Here is a 21489-nt window from a genome sequence, read left to right as displayed (position 1 = left end):
ATTTTATCTTGTTAAGCAGCCTCATGTGTGGCACCTTATCAAATGCCTCCTGAAAATCCAGTTTAAATGACATCCACAGCCTGTCCTTTGTCCACTCTGTTTGTTACTTCCCCTAAGAACTCTAACAGATTTGTCAGGCAAGATTTCCCCTTTACAGAAACCATACTGACTTTGACTTATTTTGTCATCAGTCTCCAATTGAAACCTCTTCCTCAATAATAGACTCCAACATTTTCCCAACCGCTGAGGTTAGGCTAACTGGCCTATAATTTCTATTCTTTTGCCTTCCTCTGTTCTTAAAGAGTGGAGTGACATTTTCAATCCTCCAGTCCTCCATTAATCATGTTTTGCTCTGCACAATTCTGCTGAGCTGCTGAATGTTTCCAGTATTTTCTGTTTCTATCATTTTATCTTTCCCCATTTGCCTCACCTAGCTTTAGAGAGCCAAGCAGCTACATTGATTTTTGGTGCGACAAGGTGAAGATTATACTGCAGCTCAATGCTGTATGTTACTGCAAAATCCTGATAATGCAAAACATCAAACTACATGTCAAAGAAAATACTTCTGTTACTATATGCACTGTTCTGTTACCAATAGAGATTTGATCTGTATGAGATTTTAAAAGACTTTTTTGTATGCCAATTCTTGAATAATATGGCTGCACAGCATCATTTCTGTGAAGATTTATCTGAAGCAGTCAGCTGTAATGATAAAGGGTTGTTTACTCAAAATTAATCCTGTGAATTCAGTTAAAAGGAATGCTATCCAGACACATCGATCTGAAAGAATATAACCACATTTTAATGAAAATTCAGGACATTGAATGTCCTTCATTGAAGGAGTCATGTTCAAGGGGAGCATTCAGAATGGAAGGGAAAGAAGTATGGAAAACATCAGAAAAGTTCCTTTAATCGATTAATATTCTCAATTCTGACCGGTGATTTCAGGATGTAAATGAGGGAGCTCTGGAATGAATTACCATGAGTTTTGAGGGGGTTGATGTCTGCCAGATATTACATTAGCAATAAGCCCTCCAATAATCTCAGAGAGGGGTTTTGAGTGAAGAAATTACAGTCAAATTTGGGAAGTTACTGCTCCTGCTAGAATGCCTTTATGAAACACTTATTTTTAGTTTTCCTAGCAAGAAGAAGAGAGCTGATATCATCAATCTGGAAACGGCAGATGGAACTTCTGGTATTGAGGAGTGAGAAACTCAAATATCTTACAGTGATAGGAAAAATTGACAGAAGACAGCACTTGACATTCATGAGTTACATCAAGGGATGGATAGGAAAAATTTTGAACAGCTTATTAGAACTTCCCAAATTGAAAATGGATGGAAGACCATGATCCCCCACGTCATTTGACATGGCACATATAGATCATGATGATGACCAATGGTGCTCAGGGGTTTACTGAGGGGGTTAGAGTGAATTGGATCAATGCCAATGCCAATCATTATTGAATAATTTCTGAATAGGATTCCTCAATAAAGGTAAGGTTGCAAATTTACACATTTAAGTGATATCATTTCAATTAATAGCAATCAGTGAGAGTATTTTCCCAGGCTGTGTCAAACACCTCTGCAGATTGGACAAAGCATGTCCCATTTTTGAATTACTGTATTTCAATTGTGTTTTCCAGCTCAGAAATTAGCTCTAGTCTGGATTATCTACTGATCAAATGTCTTAATTTTGTTCTTAAACTAATTCCTGAATGATGCTCAAACTTGGCCTTAAGGGAGAGGTTGAGGCCACAACTCTGAACGCTGCAGATGACCTGAAAGTTAGAAGTGCAGCGGGTGTAAACTTAAGAAAGACATACTGTATACTTGTTGGGAGAATGGCCAGAGGCAAGGCAGAGAAGTATCATGACAGAAATGGCAGAAACATGAGATGAGATACTGAGTGTGTGTGTGTGTGTGTGTGTGTGTGTGTGTGTGTGCCCCCATGTCGGCTACCCCACAGAGTGTTATTCGGCCAGCTACATCATGGTCGACGCTCAGCTGCAGGGCCGAAGAAGCGCTATAAGGATCAGATGAAGAATGCTTTAAGGAAGTGCAAGATCAGACCCGAGGACTTGGAGGATGTTGCTGCTGACCGTACCACTTGGCGAGAGCTATGTAGGGACGGGGACCAATATCCTGGCGGGGAGATTTGTGAGGGCTACTGAGGTGACTTTAAACTAGAACAGTTGGGGGGTGGGAATCAAATTAAAGAGACTAGGAGAGAGGAGGTTAGTTCACAACAGGGGGATGGGAACAAGTGCAGAGAGACAGAGGTGTGTAAAATGAGAGTAGAAGCAAAAAGTAGTAAGGTGAAAAGTAAAAGTGGCAGGCCGACAAATCCAGGGCAAAAATCAAAAAGGGCCACTTTTCAACATAATTGTATAAGGGCTAAGAGTGTTGTAAAAGCGAGCCTGAAGGCTTTGTGTGTCAGTGCAAGGAGCATTCGTAACAAGGTGGATGAATTAAAAGTGCAGATTGTTATTAATGAATATGATATAGTTGGGATCACAGAGACATGGCTCCAGGGTGATCAAGGATGGGAGCTCAACATTCAGGGATATTCAATATTCAGGAGGGATAGACATGAAAGAAAAGGAGGTGGGGTAGCATTGCTGGTTAGAGAGGAGATTAACACAATAGAAAGGAAGGACATTAGCCGGGAGGATGTGAAATCGATATGGGTAGAGCTGCATAACACTAAAGGGCAGAAAACGCTGGTGGGAGTTGTGTACAGGCCACCTAACAGTAGTAGTGAGGTTGGGGATGGTATTAAACAGGAAATTAGAAATGCGTGCAATAAAGGAACAGCAGTTATAATGGGTGACTTCAATCTACATGTAGATTGGGTGAATCAAATTGGTAAGGGTGCTGAGGAAGAGGATTTCTTGGACTGTATGCGGGATGGTTTTTTGATCCAACATATCGAGGAACCAACTAGAGAGCAGGCTATTCTAGACTGGGTATTGAGCAATGAGGAAGGGTTAATTAGCAGTCTTGTCATGAGAGGCCCCTTGGGTAAGAGTGATCATAATATGGTGGAATTTTTCATTGAGATGGAGAGTGACATAATTAATTCAGAAACAAAGGTTCTGAACTTAAAGAAGGGTAACTTTGAAGGTATGAGACGTGAATTAGCTAAGATAGACTGGCAAATGACACTTAAAGGGTTGACAGTGGATATGTAATGGCAAGCATTTAAAGATTGCATGGATGAACTACAACAATTGTTCATCCCAGTTTGGCAAAAGAATAAATCAAGGAAGGTAGTGCACCCGTGGCTGACAAGGGAAATTAGGGATAGTATCAATTCCAAAGGAGAAGCATACATATTAGCCAGAAAAAGTGGCTCACCTGAGGACTGGGAGAAATTCAGAGTCCAGCAGAGGAGGAGAAAGGGCTTAATTAGGAAAGGGAAAAAAGATTATGAGAGAAAACTGGCAGGGAACATAAAACCTGACTGTAAAAGCTTTTATAGATATGTGAAAAGAAAAAGATTGGTCAAGACAAATGTAGGTGCCCTACAGACAGAAACAGGTGAATTGATTATGGGGAGCAAGGACATGGCAGACCAATTGAATAACTACTTTGATTCTGTCTTCACTAAGGAGGACATAAATAATCTTCTGGAAATAGTAGAGGACAGAGGGTCCAGTGAGATGGACGAACTGAGGGAAATACATATTAGTAGGGAAGTGGTGTTAGGTAAATTGAAGGGATTAAAGGCAGATAAATCCCCAGGGCCAGATGGTCTGCATTCCATTGTGCTTAAGGAAGTAGCCCAAGAAATAGTGGATGCATTAGTGATAATTTTCCAAACTCTTTAGATTCTGGACTAGTTCCTGAGGATTGGAGGGTGGCTAATGTAACCCCACTTTTTAAAAAAGGAGGGAGAGAGAAACCGGGGAATTATAGACCGGTTAGCCTAACATCAGTGGTGGGGAAAATGCTAGAGTCAGTTATCAAAGATGTGATAACAGCACATTTGGAAAGCGGTGAAATCATCGGACAAAGTCAGCATGGATTTGTGAAAGGAAAATCATGTCTGACGAATCTCATAGAATTTTTTGAGGATGTAACTAGTAGAGTGGATAGGGGAGAACCAGTGGATGTGGTATATTTGGATTTTCAAAAGGCTTTTGACAAGGTCCCACACAGGAGATTAGTGTGCAAACTTAAAGCACACAGTATTGGGGGTAAGGTATTGATGTGGATAGAAAATTGGTTGGCAGACAGGAAGCAAAGAGTGGGAATAAATGGGACTTTTTCAGAATGGCAGGCAGTGACTAGTGGGGTACCGCAGGGCTCAGTGCTGGGACCCCAGTTTTTTACAATATATATTAATGACTTAGATGAGGGAATTAAATGCAGCATCTCCAAGTTTGCGGATGACACGAAGCTGGGTGGCAGTGTTAGCTGTGAGGAGGATGCTAAGAGGATGCAGGGTGACTTGGATAGGTTAGGTGAGTGGGCAAATTCATGGCAGATGCAATTTAATGTGGATAAATGTGAGCTTATCCACTTTGGTGGCAAAAACAGCAAAACAGATTATTATTTGAATGGTGGCCGATTAGGAAAAGGGGAGGTGCAACGAGACCTGGGTGTCATTATACACCAGTCATTGAAAGTGGGCATGCAGGTACAGCAGGTGGTGAAAAAGGCGAATGGTATGCTGGCATTCACAGCAAGAGCATTCAAGTACAGGAGCAGGGAGGTACTACTGCAGTTGTACAAGGCCTTGGTGAGATCACACCTGGAGTATTGTGTGCAGTTTTGGTCCCCTAATCTGAGGAAAGACATCCTTGCCATAGAGGGAGTACAAAGAAGGTTTACCAGATTGATTCCTGGGTTGACAGGGCTTTCATATGATGAAAGACTGGATCGAATAGGCTTAGACTCGTTAGAATTTAGAAGATTGAGGGGGGAATCTTATTGAAACTTATAAAATCCTAAGGGGATTGGACAGGCTAGATGCAGGAAGATTGTTCCCGATGTTGGGGAAGTCCAGAACGAGGGGTCAGAGTTTGAGGATAAAGGGGAAGCCTTTTAGGACTGAGATTAGGAAAAACTTCTTCGCACAGAGAGTGGTGAATCTGTGGAATTCTCTGCCACAGGAAACAGTTGAGGCCAGTTCATTGGCTATATTTAAGAGGGTGTTAGATATTGACCTTGTGGCTAAAGGGATCAGGGGGTATGGAGGGAAGGCTGGTGCAGGGTTCTGAGTTGGATGATCAGCCATGATCATACTGAATGGCGGTGCAGGCTCGAAGGGCCGAATGGCCTATTCCTGCACCTATTTTCTATGTTTCTAAAGATTACAGGGTCACCAGATGCTGCAATGATTCTAGAGATGGAAAGAACAACCAGAAGACAGCAGAAGAGAGCCAGGAGAAATGCAGCCATGGTTGCCACCACTATCACATATACGTATCCCACCTGTAGTAGAGCTTGTGGGTCCAGGATAGGACTGTATAGTCATCAAAGATCTCACCATTAAAGGAGTGGAAGTTGTCATCGGATTTTGATGGACAACCGAAGAAAGAAGTGTGTGTGTGTGTGTGTGTGTGTGTGTGTGTGTGTGTGTGATTTGTGAGGGAGCTGGCTGGGGCAGGCAGAAGATATATGAACACAAAGATGGGGTGTTTATGATTGGCTCTGAAGGTGACAACCAAGCAAATGAATTGGTTAATGAGCCCATGAGATTCTGGACATTGTAAATGGCCACACTAAATTCATTGAGTGCATGAGCTGAGAGGTTAGACTGCACATTTACTAATCACTAAGTATCCTTTGGCGGAAGTTTGTGTCCATTTCTTTAGAAAGGATATCATGGCTTTAGAAAGGATGCAGAGGAGATTTCCTGGAATAAATCCCCAGGACCTTTATGTGGATAAATGAGAAGAAATAGGATTATTCTTCTTGAAACAAAAATTTTGAGCTGGTGTTTAAAATTCAGAACAGTTTCAATAGTTTAATTAAAGAAAATGTTCATTTGGCTTACAGTCAATAACAAATTGGAAGTGATTGGCAAAAGAACCAAAGGTGACAAGAGCATTTGTCACAGAGCAAGTATTTATGCTCAGCCTGACAGGGTGATGGAAATAACGAAATATCATCTTCAAAAGGAAACTATATAATGACAAGAAGGAGGAAAATGTTCACAGTGATGGGAGGAAGAATAGGCTCACATGGCTTTGATGGACTGATGATCATCATTCAGAAATGATCCTTTGAATAATTTATACTCTCCACAGATGCTGTCTGACCTGCTCAGTACTTCCGGTGTTCTCTGTGGTTAGCTGTCAGTGAATTATTAGCATTGTCTGATATTTATATCAATCTTTCCAATGAGATACACATAGGTGCACATAACAGAAATTCCAGAAGACAAAATTGGGAACCATTCATTCAGCCCCTCTGTCTGCTCCACTATCGAATTAGATCATGGCTTACCTACTACTGATGTAACAGGGTGATGGAAATAACTTGAAATGTTATCTTCAAACAGGGATTACATTATGAAAAGAAGGAGGAAAATTTTCACAGTGATGGGAAAGCTGCTTCAAGTTTCAAGATTCAGGGTTGTTTAATGTTATTTCCAGGTGACAAGTGTAAACAAATATGAAATAATTGCTATTCCAAATCCAATGCAGCACAAAAAAAATCCACAAAAGATAAAGAACATAATAGAAAACACAATACATATAAATACATAAGATAGCTTACACATATACAGTAGATTGTGCATAAAGTGATGTTAGGCACAGGAGAGTCTATACATAAGGTGACTGACAGGAAATGATAAAGCAGTGGTGGTTGGGGATTGGGTGGGTTACTAGGTGGAAGTGTTAATCCGCCTTACTGATTGAGGAAAGTAACTGTATTTCAGTCTGATGATCCTGGTGTGGATGCTACATCACCTCCTCTCTGACAGGAGTGGGACGAACAGTCCATGAGCAGGGTAGTTTGGATCATTCATGATATTGCTGGCCTTTTTTCAGGATCTTTCTGTATAATTGCAGAAATATAACAAATTTCACAACATGTGCCAGTGATTAAATCTGATTCTGATTCTGAAATGCTTCAAAATGTAATTCCACAAATTATGTCTTTGAGTCTGTGCTTTTAAAACTTATCTTCCATGTGTGAGACATTTAATTGTTCGGGTCTTGGTTTCGGAATCATTTATGCTTCAATTAAAACGTTTACCCTAATTTTCATTTCATTATCTTTCATCTTACATTAATTTAAGATAGGAAAATGATGCAGGTGTGCTGATAAAATTCAGCACTAAAATCTTCCAGGAGTGACTCTGTCAAGTTTAGACCAACCCGTATCCCTCTGACTTAAGTCAAAATATTGTTGGAATATTTACTGCAAAGTGAAATGACCATGTGAACCTGTCCATTATAATCCATATACTTTACACACATGTTGGCAAAGGTATCAAGATAAATGAATCAAAGGCAGGTAAATGACACGAGGCTACAGACCAATCATGATCTAATCAAGTTTTGAAGCAGCCTAAAGCAGTTTTACTAATACCATATTTATCATTCTTCAAAACTGTTCTAAAATTACTTTTATCAAAAATGACAATTTTTTCTTTTTTTTGTTAAACTGTTCTCCATTAGTACCCCTGTAGCATCTTCATATATCCTTTCTGCATGTCTTTTTCCATTTCAACAGTTTGGAAGGGTTTCTTTCACAATTATTCATTGCTTCAAAATACACTAAATACCAAGATTTTATTCTGCTGTTCCTCAGAGAAAAATAGCAATTTTAACAATTCAAACTATAACTGTATTTCAATTTGAAGCCTATTGCTCATCCTCACTGGACTTATCTCATGTAGATAGTTTCATTTCCATTACAACCTAGGTGCATGAATACTCAAACAACACACATCAAAGTTGCCGGTGAACGCAGCAGGCCTGGCAGCATCTCTAGGAAGAGGTGCAGTCGACGTTTCGGGTTGAGACCCTTCGTCAGGACTAACTGAAAGAAGAGATAGTAAGAAATTTGAAAGTGGGAGGGTTTCGTCAGGACTAACTGAAAGAAGAGATAGTAAGAAATTTGAAAGTGGGAGGGGGGAGGGGAGATCCAAAATGATAGGAGAAGACAGGAGGGGGAAGGGATGGAGCCAAGAGCTGGAAAGTTGATTGGCAAAAGGGATATGAGAGGATCATAGGACGGGAGGCCTAGGGGGAAAGAAAGGGGGAGGGGGGAAGCCCAGAGGATGGGCAAGGAGTATAGTGAGAGGGACAGAAGGAGAAAAAGGAGAGAGAGGAAAAAAATTAATAATAAATAAATAAACAAATAAATAAATAACAGATGGGGTACAAAGGGGAGGTGGGGCCTTAACGGAAGTTAGAGAAGTCAATGTTCATGCCATCAGGTTGGAGGCTACCCAGACGGAATGTAAGGCGTTGTTCCTCCAACCTGAGTGTGGCTTCATCTTGACAGTAGAGGAGGCCATAGATTGACATATCAGAATGGGAATGGGACGTGGAATTAAAATGAGTGGCCACTAGGAGATCCTGCTTTCTCTGGCGGACAGAGCGTAGGTGTTCAGTGAAACGATCTCCCAGTCTGCGTCGGGTCTCGCCAATATATAGAAGGCCACACCGGGAGCACCGGACGCAGTATATCACACCAGCCGACTCACAGGTGAAGTGTCGCCTCACCTGGAAGGACTATCTGGTGCCCTGAATGGTGGTGAGGGAGGAGGCGTAAGGGCAGGTGTAGCACTTGTTTTGCTTACAAGGATAAGTGCCAGGAGGGAGATCGGTGGGAAGGGATGGGGGTTACGAATGGACAAGGGAGTCACGTAGGGAGCGATCCCTGCGGAAAGCAGAGAGAGGTGGGGAGGGAAAGATGTGCTTGGTGGTGGGATCCTGTTAGAGGTGGCAGAAGTTACGGAGAATAATATGCTAGACCCGGAGGCTGGTGGGGTGGTAGGTGAAGACAAGGAGAACCCTATTCCTAGTGGGGTGGCGGGAGGATGGGGTGAGAGCAGATGTGTGTGAAATGGGAGAGATGCACCTCCCGCTACCCCACTAGGAATAGGGTCCCATGATCCTCTCATATCCCTTTCGCCAATCAACTTTCCAGCTCTTAGCTCCGTCCCTTCCCCCTCCTGTCTTCTCCTATCATTTCGGATCTCCCCCTCCCTCTTCCACTTTCAAATCTCTTATTATCTCTTCTTTCAGTTAGTCCTGACATAAGGTCTCGGCCCGAAACGTCAACTGTACCTCTTCCTATAGATGCTGCCTGGCCTGCTGCATTCACCAGCAATTTTTATGTGTGTTGCTTGAAATTCCAGCATCTGCAGATTTCCTCGTGTGTGCATGAATACTCATTGCCTAGTTGATTGTCCTTTCCTGAAACACAAAACTGACTTGTTACAAAAAGGATAAAAAGAACTTTGAAGTTTGTCTTTTATTTCCTTTCTGCTAGGGAAATGAACTTAACCTTTGTTGAGCCAAGATGCAAACATCACTTATGTTTCACACTCTATTTTGCAACTAGCACATGGAATATACCTGCTGAGGGTCGAATAGGAATTCAAGTCGACATTGATTTTCCTAATTGGAATTTGTAAGGAATTGTGAATTGAATTCAAACCTATTAAGCACTACTTCAGAAATTCTGGATTACACAAATATAATTTTCAGAAATTAGTTGCAAAAAATGAGGTTTTAACAACTCATGCCTTCAGCTTTCTTGTTACTAATGACTCTGACAGAATTTACAATTCTACTAATAAGTTCTTGATTTATGATCAACACAGTGGAAGATAGAATGCAAACGACAAAGGGCGACGTGGAAGAGTTCATACAAAAACTAAAAAAATCTTTAAAATGAAACAAACCTAATGATTTTTGTTGGGCATTAATAATCATTAGTGATCAAACCAAGCAGCAGAGTGGGATGTTCACAAATGTATTAATGTAACTATCTGTGCTTCATGTATAAAGCTACAAGCAAATTAAATTTTATTAGTTGTCACGTAAACACAGCTATAGTGGCATAGGATTATGTTTTCCATGTTGAAGGTTCTACAATTAAATGTTGATTAACTGCAGATCATTAAAGTAGCAGTTATGATTAATCATTCTGAAAAATTTGTAATAACTGGTTTTGAAATAAAAACACATGGACCTAAATAAATCCATGATCATAATAACCAATATACAAACATGTTGTGGCTGAATTATGAACAATAATGCTGGTTACGTAAGCATGGGAATGTACTGTATAAGCAAAGGTAATGAGCCTTGAATAAAACACAACATACTGGATTGTCTCAGCACGTCAGGAAGTATCTTTGACAAAAGAATGAGAATTAATATTTCAGATTTAAAGTTGCGGTTATTTTCATTGTAGTAAATGAAAATGTAAATTCTTTGAGCCCATGTTATGATCATTATGAGTATTCATCAACAATTTAAGGGGAAGTAGTTATTTCTATTCATCAGCGATTTAAGGGGAAGTACACTGTTTTTGCTTTTCACTTTTGCCTAATGAATCTTCAGGCTTGGGACATGGATTATATTCTTAATTCCTCCATGTCCTCACACTTTCCCATCCTTCAATCATTAATTTGATAGGCCTAATGCCATGCACTTGACTCTGATTTGTGCACCCCCACCCCCTTCAGCCAGTATTGATAAGTTAAGTTCTTGTTCTTGCATTTTGTTTGCTTTAAAACACCTCTTATAACCGTTTTATTGACTTGATCCTGAACATCTATTTCGTTATGATTTGTTGCCCACTTTAATCATAAAGTCAACCTTTGACATTCTAGAATCGAAAGCATGCACCAGTAGGCTCAAGGATAGTTTCAATCCTAAACACTAGAAATTCTGCAGATGTTGGAATTCTGCAGCAAGAAATACAAAATGCTGGAGAAACTCAGCAGGTTGGCCAGCAGCGATGAGAAAGAATCACCAGTTAACATCTCGGGCCAAGACACTTCATCAAGATGGGAAAGAAAGGAGGAAAATGCCAGAATAAAAAGGTCAGGGGAGGAGGAGGAGGAGGACAAGCTACAAAGTGATAGGAGAAGCCAAATGGGTGGGACAGGTATAGAGCTGGAGAAGCTGGAATCTGATAGGAGAGGAGAGTAGACCATGGGAGAAAGGAAAGAAGGAGGGAGCCTCTGTATCTAACATATCATTCCCGGAATCATTCTAGTATTCACAGAGAATATACAACCACTTCTGTGATACCAGAGACACAAGATGCAGGTGGCAAGGAATTCAGAGGATTAAGTACTACAAGTCAGTGAGCAGGACACTTCACTCCCTGACATGCTGAATGTCTTTTACGCCCGGTTTGATGCACAGAACAAAATGCTGGTGAGGAAGGCACCCCTGCCCCCAGGTGAGCAGACACTCTGTCTGGCTGAAGCTGAGATGACGTAGACCCTGCCAGGTCAACCCACACAAAGCTGCAGGGCCCAATATACCAAACTTTTACAGGACGGGTTGTAAAAGATGTGCAAACCAACTAACTTGAGGTGTTGAGAGATATTTTCAACATCTCTCTGAAAAAGTCCATTGTCCCCTCAGAACGTGGAGAAGACCAAAGAAATGATTGCGGACTTTTGGAAGGTGCAGATGAACCATCCCTGTCTGTGCAAACATAGATCCACCATAGAGGGAGTTAAGTGCACCAAGTTCCAAGGATCACTTCATCCGTGATTCCCTTGTCCATTCATCCCTCTCCACTAATCTCCCTCCTGGCGCATATCCCTGCAGGAGAGAGTAATGCCACACCTGCCCATTTATTTCCTCCCTCACCTCAATTCAGGGCTTCAAACGGTCCTTCCAGATGACTGATTGCAAGATGCATTACTTTGGATAGATTTGATCTGGAAACAGCAACTGTAGGTAATTCCCCCAAATATCTGGGACAATGTTCTTCACTCAACCAATATGGTTCAGAGCCATTGCTCCTTTTTCAGCATGTATGTGTATAAACGTAGCATCTCAAACCAATCTGTTGTAAATGAAGCCATCATAATATATTTGTGTAGAATTAGTAGTGCACAATACTACTGTGAGGTTTTATTTTCAGCTGGACATCCAACCTACTTCTACCTTTGCAGAGATACTAGTGAAGCTCTACACTCTACAAATGATAGTCAGTATATGAGCATGCAGGTGAGCAATTGATGGAATGCCAGAAATGGTGACTAAGACCAGGCTAATAGATTCATTTCTATACGTGGAAATTGAAAAGGAGTCTTGATTTCCTGCCAAAACACAAAATAGAAAGCTTGTTGGTATGGTACAAACAGTCTTTAATTCAAGACACATAAGATTTCTGCCAAATTTCTGCTAATGTTCTGAAGGAGATGTCTGTGGAAGAGTTCCTCCAGAATCTCTAATGGATTGTTGATATATACTGTGTATCAGTGAAATTCTGAAGAATTAAAACTAAATACTGAGCAATACACACAAAATGCTGGAGGAACTCAGCAGGCCAGGCAGCACCTATGGAAAAGAGTGCCCCTCGGCAGGTTTCAGCCCGAAACATCGACTGTACTGTTTTCCATAGATGCTGCCTGGCCTGCTGAGTTCCTCCAGCATTTTAGACCTTAAGACAAAGGAGCAGAAGTCGGCCATTCAGCCCATCCAGTCTGCTCCGCCATTTTATCATGAGCTGATCCATTTTCCCATTTAGTCCCACTCACCTGTTTTTTCACCATAACCTTTGATGCCCCGGCTACTTAGATACCTATCAATCTCTGCCTTAAATACACCCAATGACTTGGCCTCCACTGCCGCCCGTGGCAACAAATTCCATAGTTTCACCACCGTCTGGCTAAAAAAATTTCTTCGCATCTCTGTTCTGAATAGGCGCCCTTCAATCCTTAGGTCATGCCCTCTCGTACTAGACTCCCCCATCATGGGAAACAACCTTGCCACATGCACTCTGTCCATGCCTTTCAACATTCGAAATGTTTCTATGAGGTCTCCCCTCATTCTTCTAAACTCCAAGGAATACAGTCCAAGAGCGGACAAACGTTCCTCATCCCGGAATCATTCTAGTGAATCTCCTCTGTACCCTCTCCAACGTCAGCACATCCTTTCTTAAATAAGGAGACCAAAACTGCCCACAGTATTCCAAATGAGGTCTCACCAGCGCCTTATAAAGCCTCAACATCACATCCCTGCTCCTATACTCTATTCCTCTAGAAATGAATGCCAACATTGCATTCGCCTTCTTCAGCACTGACTCAGCCTGGAAGTTAACCTTAAGGGTATCCTGCACAAGGACTCCCAAGTCTCGTTGCATCTCAGAACTTTGAATTCTCTCCCTATTTAAATAATAGTCTGCCCGTTTATTTCTTCTGCCAAAGTGCATTTTGTGTGTGTTGCTTGGATTTTCAGCATCTGCAGATTCCCTCATGTTTGTGACTAAATACTGAGCAGAGTTCCTATCAGCAGATCAATCCGGACATTGAAATCTACGCACTTGATGGCAACGCAAATGAGAATGAGCACTGCGTGCTCACGTCACCCACATACGATGTCAGTGTCTGAGGATCCAATCAGTTGCACAGGTTCATAAATTGCTCCATTTTCATCAAAGGAGAACGGTGAATGCTTTACAAATCATACGTATAGGATGGCCAGGAAAAGACCCATGCATCCAGTCAGTATAATGCATGAAACAGTTTTTAACTGACAGGGTCAGACTTGCTGCCTGTTGGTCTGCTGCTGCTGCTCTTGTCACAGAACCCCAGAACGATAGGAATGTTACAACACAAGAGGCTGTTGTGGAAACACCCAGAGTGACTTCGAGTTTCATTTTAAGAGTTTATCATGGAGAGCCTGTAGCAGTCTCCACCATCACCAGAGCTCTGATTTTTAGGTTATACTGAGCTCATATTTATACAGCAAGACAAACAACTTCAACATAACTTTGTTTGGCATCCCATGGGTCACTACATAATCAATCGCTTAAAAAACATGTCAATTATCTCTCAGTGCGGGTCTAACAGCTCTTCCTGCTTTCTGTTATCAGGACTCATAATTTACCCCCAGAGGCACCCTCCCTCCTGGTTCCAGGGGCCTAGTCTCTTGTTTATTGGAGTTCCTGGTACTGCGCTTATCATCCAAGGTTATGCTCGACACGCATCAGCAGTCTTGACCCCAGCAGCTCCAGTATGGTCAAGTATCCCATTATACACTAGTTTTAACCATTTCTACCACAGAGGCCGTTGTGCCTAGTTCTAGAAGAGCTATCCAACATGATCCCACCTTCGACACTAGATCCGTTATACTGTAGGTTAGAGTCCGCCAAGTGTTGTTTAAATGTAAAGGGCATTTATGTCTCTACCACTCTTTCGGGTAGTTGTGATCCATACTGCCACCACATTCTGGTGTAAAGGATTTTTCCTTATTCTACCCTCTAATCCTTTAGATAACTCCTGTGACTGTATGGTCCCCAATTTTTGACCCCTCCACTGGTTTTCATAATTTTATATAGCTCAGTTCAATTATCTCATCCTCCTCTGTCCCAATAAAACCTCATTGTTCCTCATAGTTACAACTTTCCAGCCCTGGCAACGTCCTAATTGATCCCATTTGCACCCTCTCTAGTGCAAGCACAAATTTCTTGTAATATTGTACCGGTAATCTAATTCAGCTACAAACTCTGACCTAACTAGTGTTCTGTACATTTCTGGCATGATCTCCCTGCACTTGTATGTAATGCCTCCATTTTTCTTTTTAACCATCATGTCGAGCTACATGCCTCACTATCAGTAAAAGTCAGCTCACATTCACTCTGTGTGTTCCACAGCACAACTCTATTTCCTCCCATTTGCAGTGCTTTAGAGTTAGGGTGTTATACAGCATGGAAACAAACCATTCAGCCCATCATATCCACACTGACCACCCACCAACTTTAATCCTATCCTCCAGCACTTACAGGCTTCTAAACAGTAGCCAGGATCTGCAGGGTACAAGTTACAATGGGAGATAGTAAAAGCATGTAAAAAGAAAAATGTTACGATAGTCATGATGGATTTCAAAATGCAGGTAGATTGGAAAAATGAGGATGCTAGGTGGAAGATCACAATAGAGTACCTGGTAAGGCTCTGAAAACTTGTGCCAACCAACTGGCAGCAGTATTCAAAGACATTTTCAACCTCTCACTGCTATGTGCTTCAAAAAGTCGCCAATTATACCACTGCCTATGAAGAATAATGTGAGCTGCCTTAATGAATATCGCCCGGTAGCACTCACATCTACAGGGTTGTGTGCTTAGCCTACCGCTCTACTCTCTCTACACCCATGACTGTGTGGCTAGGTAAGCTCAAATACCATCTATAAATATGAACAAGATACAACCATTGTTAGTAGAAACTCAGATGGAGAGCGTACGGGAGTGAGATATGTCAACTAGTGGAGTGGTGTCAGAGCAACAACCTTGCACTTAATGTCAGTAAGACAAAAGAGCTGATTGTGGACTTCAGGAAGGGTAAGATGAAGGAACACACACCAATCCTCATAGAGGGATCAGAAGTGGAGAGAGTGAACAGTTTCAGGTTCCTGGGTGTCAAGATCCCTGAGGATCTAAGCTGGTCCCAACATATCGATGTAGTTATAAAGAAGGCAAGACAGCGGCTATACTTCATTAGGAGTTTGAAGAATCAGAATCAGAATCAGGTTTATTGTCACCGGCATGTGATGTGAAATTTGTTAACTCAGCAGCAGCAGTTCAAGGCAATACATAATCTAGCAGAGAAAAATAATAATAAATAAAATAAAAAATTAATAATAATAAGTAAACAAGTAAATCAATTACATATATTGAATAGGTTTTTTAAAAACCTGAAAAAACAGAAATACTGTATATTAAAAAAAAGAGTGAGGTAGTGTCCAAAGATTCAATGTCCATTTAGGAATCAGATGGCAGAGGGGAAGAAGCTGTTCCTGAATCGCTGAGTGTGTGCCTTCAGGTTTCTGTAACTCCTACCTGATGGTAACAGTGAGAAAAGGGCATGCCCTGGGTGCTGGAGGTCCTTAATAATGGACGCTGCCTTTCTGAGACACCACTCCCTAAAGTTGTCCTGGGTACGTTGTAGGCTAATACCCAAGATAGAGCCGACTAGATTTACAACCTTCTACAGCTTCTTACATTCCTGTGTAATAGCCCCTCCCTACCAGACAGTGATGCAGCCTGTCTGAACGCTCTGCACGGTACAAATGTAGAAGTTTTTGAGTGTATTGTTGATATGCCAAATCTCTTCAAACTTCTAATAAAGTGTAGCCACTGTCTTGCCTTCTTTATAACTACATCAATATGTTGGGACCAGGTTAGATCCTCAGGGATCTTGACACCCAGGAACTTGAAGCTGTTCACTCTCTCCACTTCTGATGCCTCTATGAGGATTGGTATGTGTTCCTTCATCTTCCCCATCCTGAAGTCCACAATCAGCTCTTTCATCTTACTGACATTGAATGCCAGGTTGTTGCTGTGGCACCACTCCACTAGTTGGCATATCTCACTCCTGTGCGCCCTCTCATCACCAATCTGAGATTCTACTAACAATGGTTGTATCATCAGCAAATTTATAGATGGTATTTTAGCTATGCCTAGCCACACAGTCATGCGTATACAGAGAATAGAGCAGTGGGCTCACACACCCCTGAGGTGCGCCAGTGTTGATCATCAGCGAGGAAGATGTGTTATCACCAATCCGCACAGAATGTGGTCTTCTGGCTGGGAAGTTCAGGATCCAATTGCAGAGGGAGGTACAAAGGCTCAGGTTCTGCAACTTCTCAATCAGGATTGTAGAAGTGATGGTATTAAATGCTGAGCTATAGTCGATGAACAGCATCCTGACATAGGTGTTTGTGTTGTCCAGGTGGTCTAAAGCCCTGTGGAGAGCCATTAAGATTGCATCTGCCATTGACCTATTGTGGCGAGAGGAAAATTGCAATAGGTCCAGGTCCTTGCTGAGGTATGAGTTCAGTCTAATCATGACCAAAGTCAAGTCGTCACTTTTTATTGTCATTTCAACCATAACTGCTGGTACAGTACACAGTAAAAATGAGACAACATTTTTCAGGACCATGGTGCTACATGAAACAATAGAAAAACTACACTGAACTACATAAAACAACACAAAAACTACACTAGACTACAGACCTACCCAGGACTGCATAAAGTGCACAAAACAGTGCAGGCATTACAATAAATAATAAACAAGACAATAGAGGGCAGTAGGTTGGTGTCAATCCAGGCTCTGGGTATTGAGGAGTCTGATGGCTTAGGGGAAGAAACTGTTACATAGTCTGGTCGTGAGAGCCCAAATGCTTCAGTGCCTTTTGCCAGATGGCAGGAGGGAGAAGAGTTTGTATGAGGAGTGTGTGGGGTCCTTCATAATGCTGTTTGCTTTACAGATGCAGCGTGTGGTGTAAATGTCTGTAATGGCGGGAAGAGAGACCCCGATGATCTTCTCAGCTGATCTCACTATCCGCTGCAGGGTCTTGCGATCCGAGATGGTGCAATTTCTGATCCAGGCAGTGATGCAGCTCTCGATACATCCTCTGTAGAATGTGGTGAGGATGGGGGGTGGGAGATGGACTTTTCTCAGCCTTTGCAGAAAGTAGAGACGCTGCTGGGCTTTCTTTGCCATGGAGCTGGTGTTGAGGGACCAGGTGAGATTCTCTGCCAGGTGAACACCAAGAAATTTGGTGCTCTTAACGACCTCTACGGAGGAGTTGTCGATGTTCAGTGGAGAGTGGTTGCTCTGTGTCTTCCTGAAGTCAACAACCATCTCTTTTGTTTTGTTCACATTCAGAGACAGGTTGTTGGCTCTGCACCAGTCCGTTAGCCACTGTACCGCCTCTCTGTATGCTGACTCATCATTCTTGCTGATGGGACCCACCATGATCATGTCATCGGCGGACTTGATAATGTGGTTCGAGCTGTGAGTCGCAGCAGTCGTGGGTCAGCAGAGTGAACAGCAGTGGACTGAGCACACAGCCTGGTGGGCCCCTGTGCTCAGTGTGATGGTGTTGGAGTTGCTGCTTCCAATCTGGACTGACTAAGGTCTCCCAGTCAGGAAGTCTAGGATCCAGTTGCAGAGGGAGATGTTCAAGCCCAGTAGGCTCAGCTTTCCTCTCAGTTTCTGAGGAATGATTGTGTTGAATGCTGGACTGAAGCCTATGAACAGCATTCGAACGTACGGGTGGGTTGAGGCCAGGTGGAAGGTGATGGCGATGGCGTCGTCTGTTGAACGGTTGGGATGGTACGCGAATGGTAGGGGGTCCAGTGAGGGGGGCAGCAGGGTCTTGATGCACCTCATGACAAGCCTCTCAAAACACTTCATGATGATGGATGTGAGTGCAACGGGACGGTAGTTGTTGAGGCAGGATACTGAAGACTTCTTCGGCACGGGGACGATGGTGGCGGCCTTGAAGCACGTAGGAATGACGGCGCTGCTCAGGGAGATATTGAAGATGTCAGTGAGAATCTCTGCTAGCTGGTCTGCACATCCTCTAAGCACTCTGCCAGGAATATTGTCTGGTCCAGCAGCCTTCCGTGGGTTGACCCTGCACAGGGTTCTCCTCACATTGGTCATGGTAAGACACAGCACCTGGTCATTTGGAGGAGGGATGGTCTTCCTCGCCACCACGTCATTTTCTGCCTCAAAACGAGCGTAGAAGTTATTCAACGCATCTGAGAGGGAGGCATCACCAGCACAGGCAGGTGGTGTTGTCTTGTAGTTGGCGATGTCCTGAATGCCCTTCCACATGCGCCGCATGTCACTGCTGTCCTGGAAGTGGCTGTGGACTCGCTGGGCGTGTGCACGCTTTGCCTCTCTGATGGGCCGGGACAGTTTGGCCCTCGCTGTTGTTAGGGCTGCCTTGTCGCCTGCTCTGAAGGTGGAGTCATGGGTCCTCAGCAGCGCACGCACCTCCGTGGTCATCCATGGCTTCTGGTTAGGGCGTGTAGTGATGGTCCCGGCTACAGTGACATCATCGATGCACTTGCTGATGTAACTAGTCACTGATGCCGTGTACTCCTCCAAGTTGGTAGAGTCGCCATTGGTTGCAGCCTCCCTGAACATGTGCCAGTCAGAGTGCTCAAAGCAGTCTTGAAGAGCAGAGATGGCTCCTGCTGGCCAGGTTTTCACCTGCTTCTGAACTGATCTGGAGCGTCTGACGAGCGGTCTGTATGCTGGGAGTAGCATAACAGAGATGTGGTCTGAGTAACCGAGGTGGGGGGCAGGGATCTGCCTGGTACGTGTCAGGAATATTTGTGTAAACAAGGTCCAACGCGTTCTCCCCTCTTGTTGCAAAGTCCCCATTCTGATGGAATCTGGGGAGCACTGATTTAAGGTTCGCGTGGTTAAAATCTCCGGCAACAATAAACAGTCCATCAGGGTGTACGTTCTGCAGTTCGTTAATAGCCCCATACAGTTCACAGAGCGCCTCCTTAGCATTAGTGCTGGGGGGAATGTAGACACCGACTATAAGAGCAGTGGTGAATTCCCGTGGCAGATAAAATGGTCTGCATCTAACAGTCACAAACTCCACTAGCGATGAGCAGTATCTGGAAACCAGCAGATTTCTTGCACCATTCCGTATTGATGTAAACACACAAGCCACCACCACGAGTCTTACCAGAAAGAGCTGCATCTCCGTCCGCTCGAAACAAGACAAGCCCGTTCAGCTGAATGGCGGTGTCTGGGATTCCGTCAGTGAGCCGCGTTTCCGTGAAAACATACACACAGCAGACTCTGTACTGCCATCGAGTATTTCGTTGGAGTCGGTTGTAGTCCAATTTATTGTCCAGGGAGCAGACATTGGAGAGCAGAATGGACGGGATAGCCAGCCGGCTAGGATCTGCTTTTTGCCTGGCACGGTCTCCTGCCCGCTCGCCTCGCTTCTGCTTCCTCACACACCGCTTACGACGTCTCCTCCTCCGGCCACTGGCATCAGGCGACTCCGAGGACTGTAGGCCCGATCCCCTCAGCAAGCTGAGGTCACATAATTTAACCAGCAGATCTTCATGAAGGTTTGTTTTTGGGCGCTATCTATATTGTAGGAGCATCTGGCGACGGTAGATAGTCGTTATGTTATCCATGTGCCCTCATCAAAAATTGTGCCTAAAATTAAATTAAAGTAACACCAGAGCTGAAAGGCCACTGCTGCTATGCCACGTCGCCTGCTTGCAAATTCTGGTGCAATGATCAATGATTCATGATCAAGGAGATTTGGTATGTCAACAAATACACTCAAAAACTTCTATGGATGTACCATGGAGAGCATTCTGACAGGATACATCACTGTCTGGTATGGGGTGGGGGCTACTGCACAGGACTGAAAGAAGCTGCAGAGGGTTATAAATTTAGTCAGCTCCATCTTGGGTGCTAGCCTACAAAGCACCCAGGACATCTTCGAGGAGTGGTGTCTCAGAAAGCCAGCACCTATTATGAAGGACCTTCTGCACACAAGGCATGCCCTTTTTTCACTGCTACCATCAGGTAGGAGATACAGAAGCCTGAAGGTTAACCTGAAATACTCAGCGATTCAGGAACAGCTTCTCCCCCTCTGCCATCCGATTCCTAAATGGACATTGAACCAGTGAACACTTCCTCACTTTTTTTAATATACATTATTTCTGTTTTTTGCATGACTTTAACCTGGTGAATATGCATTTAGTGTAAATTGATTTATTTATTATTGTTTTTTTTTATCTTCTTCTTCTATATTATGACCCCTGTTTCCATCCAGGGGGTCAATGTGGACATGGTGGAGGATTACAAATACCTGGGGATACGAATTGACAATAAACTGGACTGGTCAAAGAACACTGAGGCTGTCTACAAGAAGGGTCAGAGCCGTCTCTATTTCCTGAGGAGACTGAGGCCCTTTAACATCTGTCGGACGATGCTGAGGATGTTCTACGAGTCTGTAGTGGTCAGTGCTATCATGTTTTCTGTTGTGTGCCAGGGCAACAGGCTGAGGGTAGCAGACACCAACAGAATCAAGAAACTCATTCGTAAGGCCAGTGATGTTGTGGGGATGGAACTGGACTCTCTGACAGTGGTGTCTGAAAAGAGGATGCTGTCTAAGTTGCATGCCATCTTGGACAATGTCTCCCATCCACTACATAATGTACTGGGTGGGCACAGGAGTATATTCAGCCAGAGACTCATCCCACCGAGATGCAGCACAGAGCGTCATAGGAAGTCATTCCTGCCTGTGGCCATCAAACTTTACAACTCCTCCCTTGGAAGGTCAGACACCCTGAGCCAATAGGCTGGTCCTGGACTTATTTCCTGGCATAATTTACTATTTAACTATTTATATATTACTATTTAACTACTTATGGTTTTATTACTATTTATCATTTATGGTGCAACTGTAACGAAAACCAATTACCCCCGGGATCAATAAAGTATGACTATGACGATGACTATGAACTGCTGCTGCTAAGTTAACAA

Source organism: Mobula birostris, chromosome 1 (genome assembly GCF_030028105.1).
Source record: "Mobula birostris isolate sMobBir1 chromosome 1, sMobBir1.hap1, whole genome shotgun sequence".
In the NCBI taxonomy this organism is placed as follows: Eukaryota; Metazoa; Chordata; class Chondrichthyes; order Myliobatiformes; family Myliobatidae; genus Mobula; species Mobula birostris.
The sequence above is the reverse complement of the archived record's forward strand: the minus strand, read 5'-3'. Positions refer to the sequence as shown.